Source organism: Chinchilla lanigera, unplaced genomic scaffold (assembly GCF_000276665.1).
Source record: "Chinchilla lanigera isolate Chin_1 unplaced genomic scaffold, ChiLan1.0 scaffold00167, whole genome shotgun sequence".
NCBI classification, from domain to species: domain Eukaryota; kingdom Metazoa; phylum Chordata; class Mammalia; order Rodentia; family Chinchillidae; genus Chinchilla; species Chinchilla lanigera.
Window position 1 is genome coordinate 1,611,951 of NW_004955568.1, and position 19,180 is coordinate 1,631,130.

The window sequence follows — 19,180 nt, forward strand, 5'->3', positions numbered from 1 at the left end:
ATAGGAAGATGGCAAGTTTGAGCCTAGCCTGGGCAATTTAGTAAGATCCTGTCTCAAAGTTAAAAAAAAAAAAAAATTAAAAAGGACTGGGAATGTAGTTCAGTGCAAAGGCCCTCTGTCCAATTCCCAGTACTGCTTTCTCCCCTCTAAAAAAGGAAAAGAAAAAAGTTAAGAGTGATTCTGTTGCCAGGTATTGTGAGGTACACCTGTAATTCTAGCACTTGATAAGCTGAGGCAGGATGGTCTCTTCCTATTCAAAACCAGTCTGGGTTACATAGTGAGTTCAGGTCAGTCTGACCTGCATAGTGAGGCCCTGTGTCACAAAACAAACAAACAGACAAAAAAAAGAAGTGATTCTATTGGCAGTGTGGGGAACAGATAATTTTAGTCTCTGCTTTTCTCTGTATCTATGGTTTTCTTCTCAGTTCTCTTACATATGTACAATATTATGTATTTTATATATATAACTCCTAGTCCTCTTTTTCCTTACCTGTAATTTCAGAATAGCCCTTCCAATCTCCCAGTGCTATAGTAAAGATTAAAGTACCTGATGTACAATAGGTCCACTGGTTTTCCTAGAGGAGGCAGAGCAGCTCCAAAGAAGCAAAGCAGGACACGGAACCTGTTCTTCCAGGCATCACGGGGCTCCACTGCTACTGTGACACAGGATATGTGGATGCTGCTCAGCAGTGACCTCTGTGTGTGAGGGGTGCATGTGGAGAGCTGAGATGGCAGGAAGGATCTGGAGGGACATGCTGGGTTTGGGAAGGTCAGTAAAAAAAGTAAGAGTAGTCTCAAGTTTGATTGGAGGAAGATTGGCTAAATGAGGACAACTTGAACCATTTGGGAAGCATTTCTTTTTGGGGGTGTTTTTGAGACAGGCTTCTCGTGATATAGTTCAGGTTGGCTTTAAACTCACTATGTAGCCCAGGCTGGTCTCAAACTCATGGTGATCCTCCTGCCTCAGCCTCCTGAGTGCTGGGATGACAGGTGTGCACCACCACATCTGATTTGAGAAACATTTCTTAGTTTGTGGTGAGGGTCTGATGGAGCAACTGAAAAGGGAAGAGGGGCCAAGACAAAGTGGAAAATGTAGCTAGAAAGCCAAGCAAGTCCCTCTAACAGGAAGAAATCCCAGGTTCTCCATTTCTTCTTTGGAAACCTCTGGGAACTGGAGTGAGCAACGTAGCTTACTTATTATCATTTTCCACAGCCCATGGGAAGATGTTCTTTCCCAAGGAAGAATGTTTGCCAACTTTCCTCCTGCGGGCCCTATCCGTGAGAGGCTGTTTTTTTCTAGAGATATTTAGGTAGACAGTAACAAAACATAACCTTGCTTCTGATTTAATAGGAAAAATAAACTATCTTGAAATTTTGTGTTTAATTATTTGTGACTTCATATTAAGCTTTATGGGAGGTCACAGATGCCCTTTACCACTGACTCTGAAAATCTACATGTCTGCTTTTATTCCTAATTTCACATCTGCAAGATTTTTCTTTTAGGCATCAAAAGTGCATTTAATATATACACATATATATACATCGGCCACACACCAGTGTGACCTGCCACACTTGGACACCCAGGCAATGACTGCTGGCCAGAGCTCTGCTGCACCCTCTTCATCAGCTCCTTGTATTGCATGGGGCAGCTCGGTCAGCTTCTTTTCCATGCGCTTGTGCATGTCCAGGCACACGGACTCTCCCTTGGACAGCTCGTCCTCCACTTCCAGTGGCAGGCGTTGATCATTCTGTTGTACACGTGGGCCATCGTCTCCATCTCCAGCTCCGCCGCCAGCTGCTGGGCCCTGAGCAGGTCCATTGAGCCCAGTGGGAGACCTAGTTCACGGTCTGGAGCAGGTCACAGGGCCCCAAGTGTCACCAGCTCCACGTCTGCAAGATTATATAGCAGCATGGGCATATTAATCCATTTCAAGTTATAATTTTAAAAAGACAAACTTTTTAAATTATAAAGTAGTGTTCTCAAATTATAAAACAAGTTGGTTTTGGCATTTAGGTTCAAGGGGCCACATCTGGTGCTGGTCCTCCTGCGTATGCAGAGCAGGCACAGCCAGACCCAGCAGGAGGCGGAGTGCAAGTGTGTCTGTGTCATATTTTCTCGTCCTTTTCTTCTCAAACCACCAGAATTAATAATGAGGCTCCACCCTAATGACTTTATCTAGTGCTCCCAAAGGCCTCACCTTAAAACCCTATAATTGGATTAAATTTCCACCCTCTTAATAGTTATAATGGAGATTAAATGTCAATACATGACAGCTTGGGGGATGCTGAGACCATACCCAAACCACAGCAACAGGAAGCACTTATCATATTAAATAACGAGAAGGATACAAAAATTGCATGTAAATTATAATTTTAACTATGTAAATATAAATAAGTAAAACAAAAAATACACACATACAAGGAAAATAAGACTGCTAAGGAAAAACCTAGAAAAGTAATAATGGAGGTGGTAGAGTGCTCGAATTGCGGAATTTTTTTCTTACTCTCTTTCCTTAAATTTTTAGTGTAATGAAAAAATATTTTATAATTGAGAAGCAGACTTACTAAGGAATGGAATGAATAGCAAAGTTTGCTAAAATAAACAAAATAGGAAAACTCATAGAAAGGTTTCACAGAAGTAAATATACATAGTGCTCCGCTCAATGCGCATGGACTGATGGAGAAATAGGACCACAGAACGCTAGTGGAAGGCATTTGTCACTCTTGCACTCCATTCTGAGAGTCACCAAAAAGAAGAACAGGAGGGAGACTTCAGACCTGACTGGCATCTGAGAGGAGCTGGGGAGTTGGGAGTCCAGGCACATTAGAGGTCTGTTGAGAGAAAATACTAAGGTTGGAGATTTCCGGGAAATGCTTCAAGTATGGCACAGTGAAGCTGTGACACTGTTTATTTGTACAGGTCCCACTGAGAGGAGCATCTTTCACCTCTCACTGGATTGGCTGTGCTCCTTGGGGCCGTGGACATCTTTCTGCTGCAGCAGCAACAGGATCAAAGCACGTGTTTAGAAAGAGAAGTGAAAAACACCAGATGTGAGCAAAACCACAAGGGGAATTTCAGACAGGCAGCACACAACAGATGACCCAATTTGGAATGCAGCCCAGTCCCTGGGATAGACAGACCCTCTCAGGACGAGGCGGGATAGACAGAGGTTATTGATCCCAGTTTAAGCCAAATGTTGCTAACTTGGTCTGTGAACTTGATCAAGCCATTGACCTCTTCCTAACCACTTTTGCCATCTGTAAAATGCAAAAACTACTAATATCCTCTTAGGAATAACTAATGGAAAGCATGCTGAGAAGTTAGAGATAAGAACAAGACCTGACTGTGTGATCTTGAAGATGCTAGTAAATTGTATTTGAGTATACAAATACCACACCACATACTCACACACAATGTGCAGAAACACATTTTATAGGGAGAATTTGTATAAAAATATGGAATAAAAGATTGTGTCCCATCCTTTCACAAAGTAAATAATATACATGTTGACAACAGAAGGAATGTGATAGGACTTTTCTCCCCTAACTCAAATAGCTCTTCAAGACTTCTGGGGTCACACGAGGGTAGACTGCCAAGCGTATAATACCCGAGTAAATGTTGCTATAGACTACAGTTCAAATTCCAGCTCTCTTTACCACTTAGTTGCTATGTGGCCTTCAGCAGGTAACTTTAGAGTTTTGTGCCTCCATTTCATGACCTGTAAAATAGGACTAACACTAATACCTACCTCATAGACTTGTGAAGACTGAATAATCAATTTAAAAGCTGAGAAGAGTGCTCAATGGATAACATTAGTTGTTTTTATCTCCCCAAACCTTCCACATGGACTTTAGGGTACTTTGCACTTTTAAATTTTGTTTTAGTTATCTCATCCAAATGTTTCCCACATTCTTGCTCCATCTAAGAATATTTCCTTTCTGTCTTATTCATCTATTTAGGACACTGCTCCCTCCAGACTTTAAACCAACCTTACTCACTCCTTACCGAAGCCATTAATTTGTTCCTATTCCTGCCAACTTTGAGTCAAATTGACTCCGGAGCAGAGATTTATGAAGCATCACTAAATCCTCTATTCTCCCACTCCTAGACTTCTTACATAACAAGATACCCTCTTAACCACGGGGGTGTCCCACTAAAGATTAAAGCATCTGTTCTTCTTCTAATAGAAAAAAGTTTACAGCTGTGTTACAGTATAGGGCGCTACATCATGTCAGGGTCCCTAACTGGGCTGACATTTGGAGGATGGGAAGGGAGAAGGGTTCTGGGTGTGGTGAATTCAACTCCCTCAGAGAGAAGTCACTGCTAAAGAAGAAGAGGGGCCGGAAGCGGGGGCAAGGAGCAATGCTGGAACGCATCCTGAGTCTCGTGTATCCAGGAAGTGAATTTACATAAGAATGTGGGGAAAAAATAAAACTGATCTTGGAGAGCTGTCATGTTTTGGATTCAGGTCCATTAGGGAATGATGGGGACAGAGCTGAGTGGATTACTGGGGAATCAGTTTTCTTAAAGTAGCACTGTCAATGGATTCCACTTTTGGCCTTCATGGTAGCAATCATTCCCTGGACAACTTTTGATTTAGTTTTACCAAGAGTAGCATCATTCCTTCTCAAGAGTATCATTGCCTTTTGCCACTGCCAAATTGATCATATGATCATTACCAACGTTCTTGTGTGACCATCTTCACATTGCTTAGCATTTTTCACCTTCCATGATATCATTTTCTAGGATGTTGTTACTATAAGGCCATTCAATTCCATAGAAAATCTTGAGCTCCTATTATGTAAGGCTAAATCCTAGGGAACAGAAGATAAGTAAAATATTGTCACTGGTCTGAGGAGATGATAGCTCATGATTTTTTTTTTTTTTTTTCCCTCCGGTACCAGGAACCGAACTCACGACCTTGTGCTTGCCAGGCAGGCGCTTTTGCCGCTGAGCTAAATCCCCAGCCCCTGATAGCCCATGATTAAGGCAGATTTAAATTACCACCGATGTTTAATCCAGGCAAAGTCTAGGTTCTCCTGATTACCTTTCTGACTGGTTTGCTTTATGCTGTTCATTTGTTTTTTTGAGTACCTGTTATGTGCTGGGAATTGGGTTAGCCTAAGGATGTAAAAACAAATGAAATATTGTCTTTACCTTCAGGGAGTATAGCTACAATGTGAAGGAATAGGTGACACAGAATACTCTTCTTTGTTCTCTGTGGAGTAGGGTCCGTGGCAAAGTCCTTTTCTCTTCCAGCCATGATATAGTCGAGTTACCACTGAGATAGATTAAATTCCTATCCAAGTCCAACTTTAGATGCAACTGAGAAAAAAAGGGAGGACAAATCCCTTTGACAGTGGTGAGAGGCTGGTTTCTCCATGTCCTGCAACCTCATACTATACCCTGAGCTAACTCATGTAAAATAGCTTTGGTTTGTCAGTTGATGATCTTAAATAATTGGAGGTGAAGTCAATTATATAATCATTTAGCTTCATAGTAAGAATATAGGAAGGGCTTCCAAGGGCAAATTTTTTTCTTACTGGAAGGAGCATTTAAAATGAAGTCAACTATTAGATTTCAATTGATAGCAATAAAATTACTTCTAATACAGGGTGTATAGCTGACGTAATGGTGAAATACAGCATGAGGCAAACCCCTCGAGGCCTCTCCTCCTACACAGAGACTCCAAGGGATGGCTCACTGTGACAAACTCAGCCACTAACGATTAACTGCGCCCGAGAACAGCCTAGTATTAGGATAGGAAAGCTCACTGTTGTTGTAGTGTATTGAACCGGATTACTAATACAAACATAAAATTCGGAATCACATGGCCCTAAATTCAAATTTCAACTCAGGTTCCTCTTTGCTATCTGTGTGGCCTTGAGCAACAGCCTCTGGGCTCCTATTTTCTCATTTCCATAATGCAGATAAATGTTCTTATCCAGGAGAGTTCCTTCCTTGTGGGTTAAATAAACGGACATGATTGAACGCATTTAGCAAAATAGACACTCCATAAATACTCTGGTTCTTTTTTTATTTTACAGATAAAGACCTAAGCCTGGAGGACAGTCTAGCTTGCCTTCAGGCCCACAGTTAACCAATGTCATGCCTTGATTAAGATTTCTGGCTACCTGACTCCTAGTGTTCACCTGTCTTCATATTTTTTTTATTTTAAATTTTTTTATTATTTTGTTTTATTTTATTTTTTAAAAAATAAGACCTGAAGCCAAGTGTGGTGGTACATGCCTGTAATCCCAGCACTCTGGGAAACTGAAGCAAGAGGATCTCAAATTTGAACACAGCCTAGGAAATTTAGCAACTTAGCAAGACTTCGTCTCAAAATAAAAAATTAAGAAAAGGCCCAGGGTTGTAGTTTAGTGAAGACCCTGGTTTCAATTCCCAGTATCAGAAAAAGAAAAAGGTGGGGGTTGTAGCAGAGAGCATGGAAAGTGAGTTTGCCTCAGGCGTTCTAAAGCTGGAAGGGATGAAATAAAAAGGGAGGAGGAGGCTGGCATGGAGTGAGAGGTGTCAGAGGCAGATTTACTTTTCTGGCTTTGCGTTACCCAGCCTGAACACACACCCACTAGTGCCGGAGGGAAACAGCCGAGCATCGCCAATGGGTGACACAACATGTTTCACATCAATCCGAAGAGTAAATAACCCACATGTCTACAACTGAAGGGGCTGTGATAGCATATTTTTTTCCTCATATATAGTTCTCCAGGTCTCCTAGGATCACCTCAAATCTGATTTTCCAGTGAGTCCTATATAAGCCTTTGCATTGGAACTCTGAATTTGCTAATGTGTGAATTAAATGCAAATTAAAGGGAAAATGCAAGAAAAATTACTTGCAAATTACTTCAGCGTGGGATGGATGGGAGCTCCATACGGATTAAAGAGCCCCAGGCCAAATAGATGCCCGGTGGTTTCTCTGGCACTATGAGCAACCAGCTAAGGAGACACATAGGGGTTAACTTGTCTGGGCATCTGTTTTGTCACCCATAAAATACCAAGTAGTTATTTGCAAAATATCGAATGCAAGTCACTTGCCATATTTCATTTCCTTTCATTAGAGCTACACGAGGCAGCTAACAGTCCTCTTTGTGACAGATGGAGACTCAGAGGCTTAGAGACAGTGTGACTCGCCCAACATTGCTCAGCTACTGAGTGACGACTCTGATAGAACCTGAACTGTTTGGAACCAGTACATGCACTTGGCTTCCAGGCTATAGTACCTAATATTGTGAGGAGGAAGTGGATGTTAAAGTTCAAGGTACCTTTTCTTGTTTTAATTCAAGGTACTTTAAAGGAGTTTGAACAAAGGTTTATTGCTATCATTCATAGGGAATATAATCCGTAGGAAGTGCCTGTACTTAGGTCATTTTCAGCTCACCGACTGTCTTATTCATTGCTTCTTATCTGATCTGTGCCATCAAACCACAGTGATTCCCTTTTCGCCTCATTTGCTGTTGGTGTCAGTTCTCCTCCCACGTTTGGCTGATTTCGAGGAGCTAACAAGTACTGTTTATTGCAAGTGTACAAGTGTGAGTGGAGAAAGGGACTCTCACGCCACAAAAACACACACATCAACACACATACATGCCCACAAACTCACAAGGGCATGTTAGTTTGTTATACTGACATGTAGTTTTGCAAACTGACACTTTACCAGCATGCCATTATTATAACAGTACATGTATCATGTATAAATAATTTCTCAGATTAGAATTTGGAGTGGGAAAATTGTAATAAAGTGATGGAAAGTGAGCAGACACATCCTAGGGAGATTATCAAGGGCCATAAAACCCTCTGATTTAGCCCTAACCTTGATTTTTATTCCAAGTTTATGCTGGCCCTTACCCTTGGTAGACAAGGAGTGTGAGATGAACTCAGTGTTTCTTCCTGAGCAGATTCTGAGCTTTCCCTCTGTTATCTGCATCACAGTAGAAATCATCATACCAAATCTTTATAGGTTCAGCCACATCTGTCGCTCTTTCCTTCCTTAGTTTGGCATTGCATGCAATCAGTTTAGTGTGGCGATGGTAACATTTTTCATTCTTTTTTTTTTTCATTTTTTATTCTTGCTAGTGCTTTTTACTTGATTGTTTAGGAGATGGACAAAAATTTTGAGACTCGTTATGTTATGTGTTGTGATATTTAATACTCAAATTCATTCATTAAATACATATTTGGGACACTGTGGCAATATTGTTTCATTTTGTGCATTAACCCTGGATGGTTACAAAGCACATCTGTGATGAATGTCATGCCTAGACTTCTCAAGAATCCTTAGAGAAGGGTAGGAAATCCTTGAGAATTAAATGTGCTAATCAACAAAAAGCACCTAGCAATGGGCTCTGGCGTAGAGTAGACATTCATTAAATGTTACTGTGAACACAATTATTAACCCATATAACTGATGAGAAACCACAGGTCAGAGAAGCTAAGTCACTTGCTGAGGCTGAACAGTGAGGTACAATTCAGTTCAGTATCCAAGATTCCAGGTGCTGAACAACTGAGGTTGCTGTCATGGAAGGAAAAAAGTAGAGCCCCAAAGGAAGAGTAACATGACAGATTTTATGGTGGGTAGGTAGGCAAAAGTGTTCAGGACAAAGCATAGCTCAGGGGACAGGGTGAGGCCCAGCCATACACCGCAAGCAGCTGTATTATTCGTTTCTGCTTCCTCAAATGTTCTGTCTCCCTTCAGCACCTTCACAGATAGTGTTTTTCTCTCCCATCTTATCTGTCTTCACCTAATTCCCAACCTCTCTATCTGAGTAATGCTCATGCTTCTGGGCCTAACCCCAACATCTCTTCTTCAAGGATACTGTCCCCAAGTCCTTGAGCCCCCATCTGCACCTTACTGACACAGGTGCTCCCAGCACTCTAAGCATCTCTTTCCAAGCCTCCTGCAGACAAATGAAAGGTGGCTGACAACTAGGTGCTTCTCCCAGACCTCCTCTTGTTTAGTCTACTGTCCTTAGCTAGGAAGAGGTGGGGAAGCCCTGCTGTCCAGTGGAGTCTGGCCACTGAAGCAATCAAGGAGTATAAACAGTTGGAGGGGAGGACTTTCCACCAGGATGATATATTTCTGACTCTGTCCCTTTGACAGCAAAGGGTGCCGGTGTTGGGAGTTTTGGCAGGAAGCGCTCACCCCTGGGGGAGTCAGAATTCTGCTGGGAGGTGAGAGCAACTCTGGCACCCGAGAGCCAGGCTCTGTTTCGTCTGCAGCAGGGGCAGCGATCTCGGGGTGATCTCCCTGACGCTTCTTCCTGGTTAGGGCAGTGCCGAAGGAGGAGGAGATGCCCAAGCTTCAGCAAGGGCCATATTGTTTATGTTCCCACTCCCTCACTCTGGGAAGCCCCAAGTTCCCACACTCACTGAGGCAGGAAGGTCACTATGGACACCTCATCTGTCTGGACTGTTGACTAACTACAGATAAGCCGCAGCGGCCTCTTCCAAGTTAGGGTCACCTCACAGATTGCCCACTCAGGACCCAGGGGGAGAAGCCTGAGTCCCCACCCTTGTGCACATGAGCCTCCCCATTGCCCTATTGCTATTGAGTGTGTATGTAGAGATCATGTGGGGTCCAGGAAAACCTGCTTTTGCAGGAAAATCAGGACATGGCCAAGCAATTGAGAGGCATTAACCATGCCTTCCTGACAGCCTGCTGAGAGCAGCGCGTTACCTTTCTAATCTTGCAATTGCTGACATTTTGCAGTTCAATGGTGCTCTGCTGCACACATTTTCTCACATGACTCTGACCACCATCTGTGAAGATCACAGAGCAGGTGTTTTGTGTGTCCATTTTGCAGATGAGTAAACAGCCTCAGGATGTTTGAAAGCCTTGCCTAGATTTGCACAGCCAGTTAGAGGTAAAGGTCGGTTTTCTGCCTCCTGTTCGGTGGGTCTTTCCGTTAAGCCCCTGCAAGCACAGCAAACCAAGGGAATGCATCCTAATTTTTAATCCCTAAAAGAGAATTCTTTCTCCCAGGTTTAGCCTGTTCTCCATCAAAGCCTGGGTCGTAGTGAGAAACATTTAGGCTTAGAACTTGAATCATGATTCTTCCTCTTGCCAGCCGAATGACTTAGTAGTTCTATGATTCTAGGCTTACCCTTCCTGAATATTTGCTTTTACATGGCCTAATATGCCATCCAGTTGTTGTAAGGATTGAAATAGTAGCAAGCCCCTATTAACTTCTTTCCATATCCTAGGCTCAGTTCTAAGCACCTTCTGTGCATTGATTCATTGAATTCTCAAAACAACCTTGTATTCCTCCATCTATGCTGTCATTATTTCGTTGCACAGGTAGAAAACAGAGAAGTAGAGAAACTTACCCCTGCTTACACAGCAAGCAAATGACAGAGTCAGGATTCTAGCCCAGGTTGACTCTGGAGCCAAGTGCTTAATCTCTATGCTATATTGGCTATGCAGATTAGGTTACTCTCCACAGTACACACTCAATCAATAGCTGTTACTGAGAACTGGAACAGGGTTGGATTAATTTATAAGCAAAGGGAACAGCTAACTACCTGAACTAGTTAGCAAACCAAAAGATATACCTATTCAAACATGTCTTCAATTTATTATGTCATCGAGTCTAACTTCTCACCCACTAGCTTTGTTTTTTTAGGGCAAGAAGTCACCCCTGGACTTTTTCCAATGATTGTAGACAGTTTTGATTGTCACAATTGTGCAGGTGCTACTGGCATCTAGTGGGTCAGGCCAGGAATGCTGCTAAACTTCTTACAATGCCCAGGACCATCCTTCAGGAAAGAATTATCTGACCCAAAATGTTAATACGCTGAGGTTTAAAATTGGTTTAATAGTAGCCAGGCATGGTGGCACACTTCTGCAATCCCAGCACTCAGGAGGCTCAGGCAGGAGGATCACTATGAGTTTGAGGCCAGCCTGGGCTACAAAGTGAGTTCAAGGCCAGCCTGAAATGCATAGCAAAACCCTGTCTCAAAAAAAGAGAAAAATAGATAAATAAATAAAATTGCTTTCCTATTGAGTATTTAGAAATGAGTTGAGACTTCAGTCTTGAAGTATACTTTTTTTTTTGAGACAGGAACTCACTGCAGTTCAGGCTGGCATTGAACTCCCTTTGTAACTTATGTTGGCCTCAAATTCACAGCAATCCTCCTACCTCAGCCTCCTGAGTGCTGGGATTACAGGTGTGTGCCACCCACCCACTGAGGTACACTGTTAGTACCCAACTCTGTCACACAGAGTGGCAAAGCAATGCCCTGTTTAACGCTGATCTATTGATACATGAACACAGTTCAATGTATGTGATCATTTGTTTTGCTGACATTGATGGAGTGGCTCTCATTTCCAAGCAAAGGAGATGTGTGCCCTAGAAATGGCCTGGCTGAGTTAGGCCTTGTGGTAAAGTTACAAAATAGAAGCTGTTTTTCTGTCAAATTATGTTACCAAACTCCAAATTGCTGACATTTCTTCCAATATGTTGAAGTAGGTCAGAAGCTCACAGCAATGCCACTTCCTTTCCACACGCAACTCTACGAATCCTTGATATCTCTCTCTGTTCAATCTGCTTTTTATTTTACTATTATGTTACAAACAGAGTTCTAAGGTTTGTTTTTGTTGTTCTCTTTTGGAAACTCAAATCTTCAAATTGGTGAAACTTTACTTTGCCAAACCGAATTTTGACCAGAAGAACAATCTCAGTACCTTTACCTGTGTGAAGTGTCTGGCAGCACACTGAGTTGTTGTCCTTTGTTGGCACACACTGCCTTGCATCAGCCTGGCTTGCTGATTTCCATAATACTCTTCATTCACTGAAAGCCTCCATGAATATCCCTGAAAGAAGTTGTGTCAGTCAGTTTTAGCTAGGTTGTGATGCAATAGCAAACAGCCCCCGTATTGTAATAACTAAAGAGATTTGTCTTTTGTTCACGTTGTGTACATCATGAAGTAGTTGCTATTTCATGCAGTTGTGATTAAGACCCAAGGAACAGGCCCTGTTTGGGACATGCAAGTGTCGAAGTGAGGGAAAAGAGCAAAGGAGGATCGATCAGATGGCTCTTCCCAGTTCTACTCGGAACTAGAATTGGCACAAATCACATATGTTCACACTCTATTAGCTAGTGGTGGTGAATGGCCAAGACACATTTTAAATTCCTTCTATAAGCCCCACAGGCACAGGGCAGCAAATATTCCGGAAAACAGTAGAGGCTGTCCAAAGGAGTCTGTCTCTGCCATCAAAGTCATGACCCTCGGAGTCAGGACTTGGCCTTGAATCATTACCTTTTCAAGAAGTTTTTGTCAAGATACGAAGGAAGAATATAAAGAGAAAGAGTGAAAGAGGTGAAATTATTGGATTCTGATGACTGATTTGATGGCCAGAAGGGCTGGATGCCAATAAAGTCAAGGAAAAGACAGACACTCGGGGGAAACTTCTAAGATCCTAGTTTGGGTGATTGGTGAATGACAGTATCAACAATTGAGGTAAGAAGCAGAAAAGGAAAAGGAGGTTTAGGAGCAGAAAGGACACTTTTTTTTTTTTTTTGGCCCAGTGAATATGAGATGTCTTGGGAACAGCCACATGGAAAAGGCAATAGACAGCTGGATATATGAGTAAAGTTGATGAGAGAGTGCTGAGCTGGGAATAAAGACCTGAGGTCTATATGCCTGTAATCCCAGCACTCAGGAGGATCACTGCAAGTTTGAAGCCACCTTTGGCTACATAGTGAGTTCAAGGACAGCCTGAACTACAGAGTGAGACCCTGTCTCAAAAAAAAAAAGACCTGAGATCCAACAGCATTTCAGTAGCAACAATTGCTATGTAGCTTGTATTTATTGAGCATTTACATATGTCAGGCACTATGCTAAGCAGTGTATATACATTTTCTTACTTAGCTCTCATAGTAACCCTATAAGCAAGTTGATATTATTTATCCTCATTTGGTAGGTAAGGAAATAAAGCCTAGAGAAGTTTAAAAAGAAAAAAATGGCCTACATCTCACACCTAGGAAACTGTGAAACAGGATCCAAGTTCTCTGCCTCAACAACCCACATTTTAACCACTTCTGCTGCTCTTAGGGGAGCTATCAAGCAAATGAGGCACCATGGATAAAAAGAAGAGAAGAACAGTAGGCCAGGGCAGGACTCTGAAGAATACAAATATTTAAAGATAAAGAAGAGAGGAAAGAGAAACTAAAGAAAACAAATGAACAGGTAGGGAGACACCAGAGTGTCAATCTCAGAAGTCAAGTGTGCAGTGTGATCTCTATAGTCAGGGACGGCAGAGGGCTTCAGGGGCAGAGCTGAGAAATGCCCACTGGTGCTGACAGGTCTGTCCTGACAGCAAGTGTCTCTGACATCAAGGGAACAACTACAACCATCCGTATCCCCTACTCAAGACCTGGGACTACAGAAAGAGCTCATCACATGCTGGCGTGAAAACATCAGCCTGTTGCTACTTCACATTCTTTGAACTCTGACTCTGGAGACTGCATTGATATTTTATTTGTTTTAGTGTGTGTATGTGTGTGTGAGAGAGAGAGAGACACTCAGAGAAAGACAGAGAGACAGAGACAGACAGAGAAAGAGAGAGAAAGAGAGAGAGAGAGAGAGAGTAGAGATTGAACACAAGACCTTGTCACTAAGCTATATCCCCAGCCCTTTTGTATATATTTTTTATTCTGAGATGGGGCCTTACCAAGTTATTTAGTTGCCTAGGCTGGGCTCAGATTTCTCATCCTTCTGCCTCTCCCTGTCAGAGGGCTGTGATTGCAAGTATGTGCCACCACAGCTGGTGAAAATTGCCTTGATGTTTTCACCTATTTAGGTGGACCTTTGTTTCTGGGTCTGCTGGTCTGGCTTGTAGAATCCATTTGCATGGATACTTATGTTAGTTTCTGGACTCTTCTTTCAGCTTAAGAAATCCAGATTTATACCTTATTCTTAACCTTGGTTACTATAAATCTTCACCTTGAAAGAGTGGGGTTGGGCACTGTACCTCAACCTACCAAGCTGTTATCTCTAGCATTTCTCTGCAACTCAGCCTCAGAATGGGCAGTCATGGTCTCAAGTGGGGGTTGTTATATCTGTTCCAATGTGCGACAAACTACTGAAGAAGGGGCTGCTGCTTTGAGATCACATCTTATTGGTCAGACTTTAACAACTCTTACAATGCCTGATGTCAAGCACAAGCTCTCTGTCTGCAGATGGATCTGCCCAGTTACCATGCTTTTAAATCCAGCTGCTAAATTCGAGGTTTACGTCTGGGAGTAAGAAGACTTCTTGCATCTGGGAGTAAATGGGATTTTTTTATTGCTGCTGGAAAAGGAGCACGCTGGACAGTAGCCCAGCTACAGCCTGAAAACCTATACCATGGGCACCACTGAAACTCTCAAAACCCTGATGGACCCACAAGCAAGTGCTCTTGCTATGTGATGAGTAACCAGCTTTGGCACTAGAGTAGTAGGTACCTAGACCTGCCTCATGCTTAGCAAGCTGAACTGAATGAACTAGTATTACGGGGCCCCTGTGAAGGGAGGGTGCCAGAATCCTCAGCATCTTTGTGACTGTGTTCAGCTAAAGGCTGCACCCATACGTCTGCCTCCCACGGCTGCACCTCCAGTGAGGGTTACTAGATTTAGAAAATAAAAACACAAGACTCCAGTTCCCATTTTCATTAGTATGTGTTTATAGTACCTAATAACTACATTCATCTCAGGGAATTGGCACATATTGTATCTTAATCATCTTTGACTTCCTCTTCTTCTCTCTGCCCTCTCGTCTCCCCATTCCCAGTTCCCCTTTCCATCTCCATAAAGTCTGCCTCCCTGCTTCCCATCATCTATCTTTTATTTTGTTCTTTAAATCATTTATATTTTGGTTTTCCTATATAAGAGAAACCATGTGATATTTAACCTTCTGCATCTGACTTATTTCACTTAGCAATATGGACTCAAGATACATCTACTTTCCTACAGATTTCCACTTTCTCCTTCTTTATGGCTGACTAGTACTGCATTGCTTGTATATACCGCATTTTCTTTATCCACTTATCTGTTGATGGACCAATGGCCACTTCCAAGATTTAGTTATTATGAGTTGAACACATCAGTTAAATTTGAATTTCAGATGCCAAAAACTATTTAGCATAAGCATAAGCCATATAATATTTAGGATATGCTAATAGTAGGACATTATTCATTGTTTATCTGAAATTCAAATTAATTAGTTGTCCTCAATTTTATCTGGCAGTGCTGTGTGAATAAAATAATTTGGGCCTTTGTAGAAATTTATAAGCCTTAAGATCCACTAGGCCTTTGGTTCTCCAGAAAGTACTGGAGCACTTCGTGAAGAAGAAAATCATATAACTGCGTAGTCCTCTGCTAGGACTACTGGAGTCTTGATTCTCTGGTTCTCCATGTTCCTGGGCCAGCTGTGGGGGACCATGAGATCTGATCTGAGTGCCTATAACCTCATTTGCCTTCCATCAGCTGCATTTGGGAGACGGGGTGAAAAATGGCTTTCTAGAAGAGTGGAGACAGTATGTGGACACCAGTATGTGGATACTGTTTGACCCCTGGATCACCAAATGATCAGTATCCTGCCTGACTTTCTGGGGGCTGCTCTTTGCTCTTTGTAAACACTGTCCTAACAAATACCTTCACACACACACACACACACACACACACACACACACAGACACACACACACACACAACCTGTCCAGCTACACCTCTATAATACTCCAGTACTGGCAATCTTGGGTTACCTGAAGGACAATCACCTCCAAAACAATTCTCCAAAAAGAAATGTGTGGACCAGGTTTAGTGTAGACAGGTGTCCATGGTTCTGGAATAAGAGATACACTGGTCACTTGAGGACATTTAGACATTCCAAGCCACACTTCACGGCACTTTGTTCTCTCTGAGTAACTGCTCCAGTAATAACCTCCTAAAACAAGGAAGTGTCCCTGGTGGGTTGAGGTTGACACTGTGTTCAAGAAACTCAAGACTCCCCTTACTGTGTACCAGGAATTGTTCTATCACTCACCTATATATTAGCTAATTTAATATTCATAATAACCGTAACAAATATGCACTGTTACTATTGCTGATTTATAGGAGGACAAATTGAAACACAGAGAGATAAAGTAATTCCTCCAAAGGCACACAGATACAAAAAAAAAAATTGCTAGGAAATAAAAATTGAGACTTAAATTCAGGCACTTCCAGCTCCAGAGTTGACTTGTTAACTAGTGGGCCAACTCTAGGCAGCTTCACACTGTGGAGACTGGTGCTGCCCACACCATCCCCACCCAGGAAAGGCCCTGTCCTGCCCTTCAATATTCCCGTCTGCAAAGGGGAAAGCTTGCTGTCAAAGATGTCTTCAAGCCCTAGAGGGTCTAATGAATGAGTTACTTCAGCCTGCCTCACCTAGAAGCTCAGCTCACACTCTGCCTTGGCTGCTCCATGAGCTACATACCCAGCAGCCAGAATCACAGAGCAATGCTCTGCCCTTGAAGCCTGAGCACAAGGAGCGGCAGACTCACCCTCAGAAGATTCTGGCATGAGTATTTCACAATCTTTCTGTTCAAATGATGTATGAATATTTCCAACATTTGCACATGGCCCTAACCCAGATCCAAGGCCTCTTTGGTGATAACTTAGAGCAGTGTAAAGTGCTTAGCAGGCCTTTATAGGAATAGGAGGAAAGTTGTGCACATTTCTGATAGGAAGGCTTGAATGCAATCTCAGCCCCGCCTCCTGCCCATTCTGCAACCATAAAACAGTATGAGGCCTTTTCTGACAAATGTGTTCTGATGCACTACCACCAAAACAACTGGACCTGAAGCAGAGCTAACTTGGGCTTCCTGAGGGGCAGCTATGACTTCTGATGCATACCTGTAGGACTCTGGCCTCCTTTCTGGCCCAGTCATATCTACATTGGAGGGAACAGCTTCCCCCTCTGCATGCCATCTTTGGCCACTCTGGCCACTTTGTGGTCTTTTAAAGCATTACTGTCCAATCAAAGCCCTCTCTGTGCTCTAGTTTGGGCCTATCAAGTCTACACGCACCTTCCCACCACCCCCAGACAGGTGACAAGAGAATGTGTGAGGAACACTTGCATTGCTTTCCTTCCAGAACTTCTTCTATGGGACAACAGTTTTCATTCTAACCATTTTCTTGTACCTTGTCTTCTCAGTAGTACTGGTATTCCTGCATCTAGGTAGTACCCTGAAAGGTACATGCTAACTAGAAGAACTTTTATGAATGTGCCATATTCTGGCTGGCAGTAACCTTTGGAGAGAAGGTTTGAGTTACAGAATACCATTTTATTCTCCCCAAAGCACATTCATTCTACCCAAATAATGTGTAAGCTAGAAGATTCCTAGTAATAATAGCATCAGTAACAACAGCTAACACCTATCAAGCACTTACTATGGGCCACGTACAACACTAAATGCTTTGTATACTTTTTACTTAATTCTCACAATGATAAGGATATTATTTTACCCCGCAATTTACACCTGAGAAAACTATGCCAAAGGTCACATAAATAAATATTAAGGCCAAATTTTGTGCTAATTTTAAGAGTGAACACTCAGCATCTTTGCTGCCATGATCCTACTTCTGCTGATTCCCGCATGCCTAATCTCCCAACTTCTGTTCTTTTCTAATTCTCTTACTATCCACTCCAGCAAAGAGGGGGGATAAACGCAAACTGTACTCTCGAGAGGGAACAGACTCATAATGACATGGTGGTTCACCAGGGACCATAGAAAAGGATGAGAGCAAGAGTTGTTTTAATTTGACCCTTTAAAATAGATCCTACCTGAAAGGATGAGGGGTTTTCCATAAATACTTTGCTATTTTAGGGCTGGGGATTTAGCTCCGTGGCACAGTGCTTGCCTGGCAAGCGCGACGTCATGAGTTCGATTCCCGGTACCGGAAAAGAAAAAATAAAAAAAAAAAATAAAAAAAAAACAAAAATACTTTGCTATTTTGTTCTTTCACTGATGGATCCTAAACACCTTGCACAGTGCTAGCTCATGGTAGATGCCTAACAAACATTAGCATGGACACCCAGGTAGCTAGGGTTGGCCAAATTAAGAGCACAGGGTTAACTAATGCAGATACTTCTTGCTATTTCTTTTTTTTTTTTTTTTTTTGGTTTTTCTCTGGTACCGGGAACCGAACTCACGACCTTGCACTTGCCAGGCAGGCGCTTTTGCCACTGAGCTAAATCCCCAGCCCCTAATGCAGATACTTCTGAGTGACAGGAAAGCGATTTGAGTAGAGTCAGATGACACTATCTGCATGACAATAGTGCACAGTTTCTCTGGTCTTCTATGTTTCCCTTGGTTGTTTTGTTGTTTTTGAGACGGGGTCTTGCTATGCAGTTCAGGCTGGCATTGAATTCGAAACAATCCTTCTGCCCCTCACCCCAGTGCTGGGATTACAGGCATGTCCCACCAGCCTAGCTATTTGTTTTCTTTGGTCTTATTCACACTAACAAATTCTGTTTGCACTTGACCCATTTTCTCTCCCTCATAATTGCTACTGCTTCATATATCCTGCCTTCTTATCACACTGTTCTGCTCCCTCATAGCTTTGCTTTGCCATAAACCTCTACAGTCCCACCACAGTTCCACCCTATTGCATGTTATCATTTCAGCTCCCATTTCTTTTTTTTTTTGGTTTTTCTCTGGTACCGGGAACCGAACTCACGACCTTGCGCTTGCCAGGCAGGCGCTTTTGCCGCTGAGCTAAATCCCCAGCCCTCAGCTCCCATTTCCATGGCTGACTGCTTCTTTATACCCATGTTTCCTAACTCAGATCCAAGGAGAGAACCTGATTGACTTAACCCATCTTTTCTACGGTCTATGGAGAGGCAGCCCTAATATCAGGGACAGATTTTTGGCCCAGTCAGGAGCCATCCCTAGGTAAAGAACAATCTAGCTCTGCTTCTCAAGCAGGGGGCCGTGGGTGGGGTAGTTTCATCTAGAAGAGGAAGTTGGGTGTGGCAGGCACTGTGTTGACATATCCAGTATAGGAGTGCTCCTGGGAGCCCATCTCTCATCTCTGAAAGAGATAACTTTGTTGGTTTGAACTTAACATCAAATATTCCCAGGACAGCCCAGCCAAATGCAGCTGGTAACTTGATGAATTTGGAACTGCTTTTGGCCTCCAT

The 19,180-nt window shown here is 42.7% G+C and overlaps 1 pseudogene; it reads right to left on the reverse strand.

Moving 5' to 3' along the window:
• Window positions 1–1,477: 1,477 nt before the first annotated feature.
• Window positions 1,478–1,851, reverse strand: LOC102023752 (annotated as a pseudogene).
• Window positions 1,852–19,180: the final 17,329 nt, after the last annotated feature.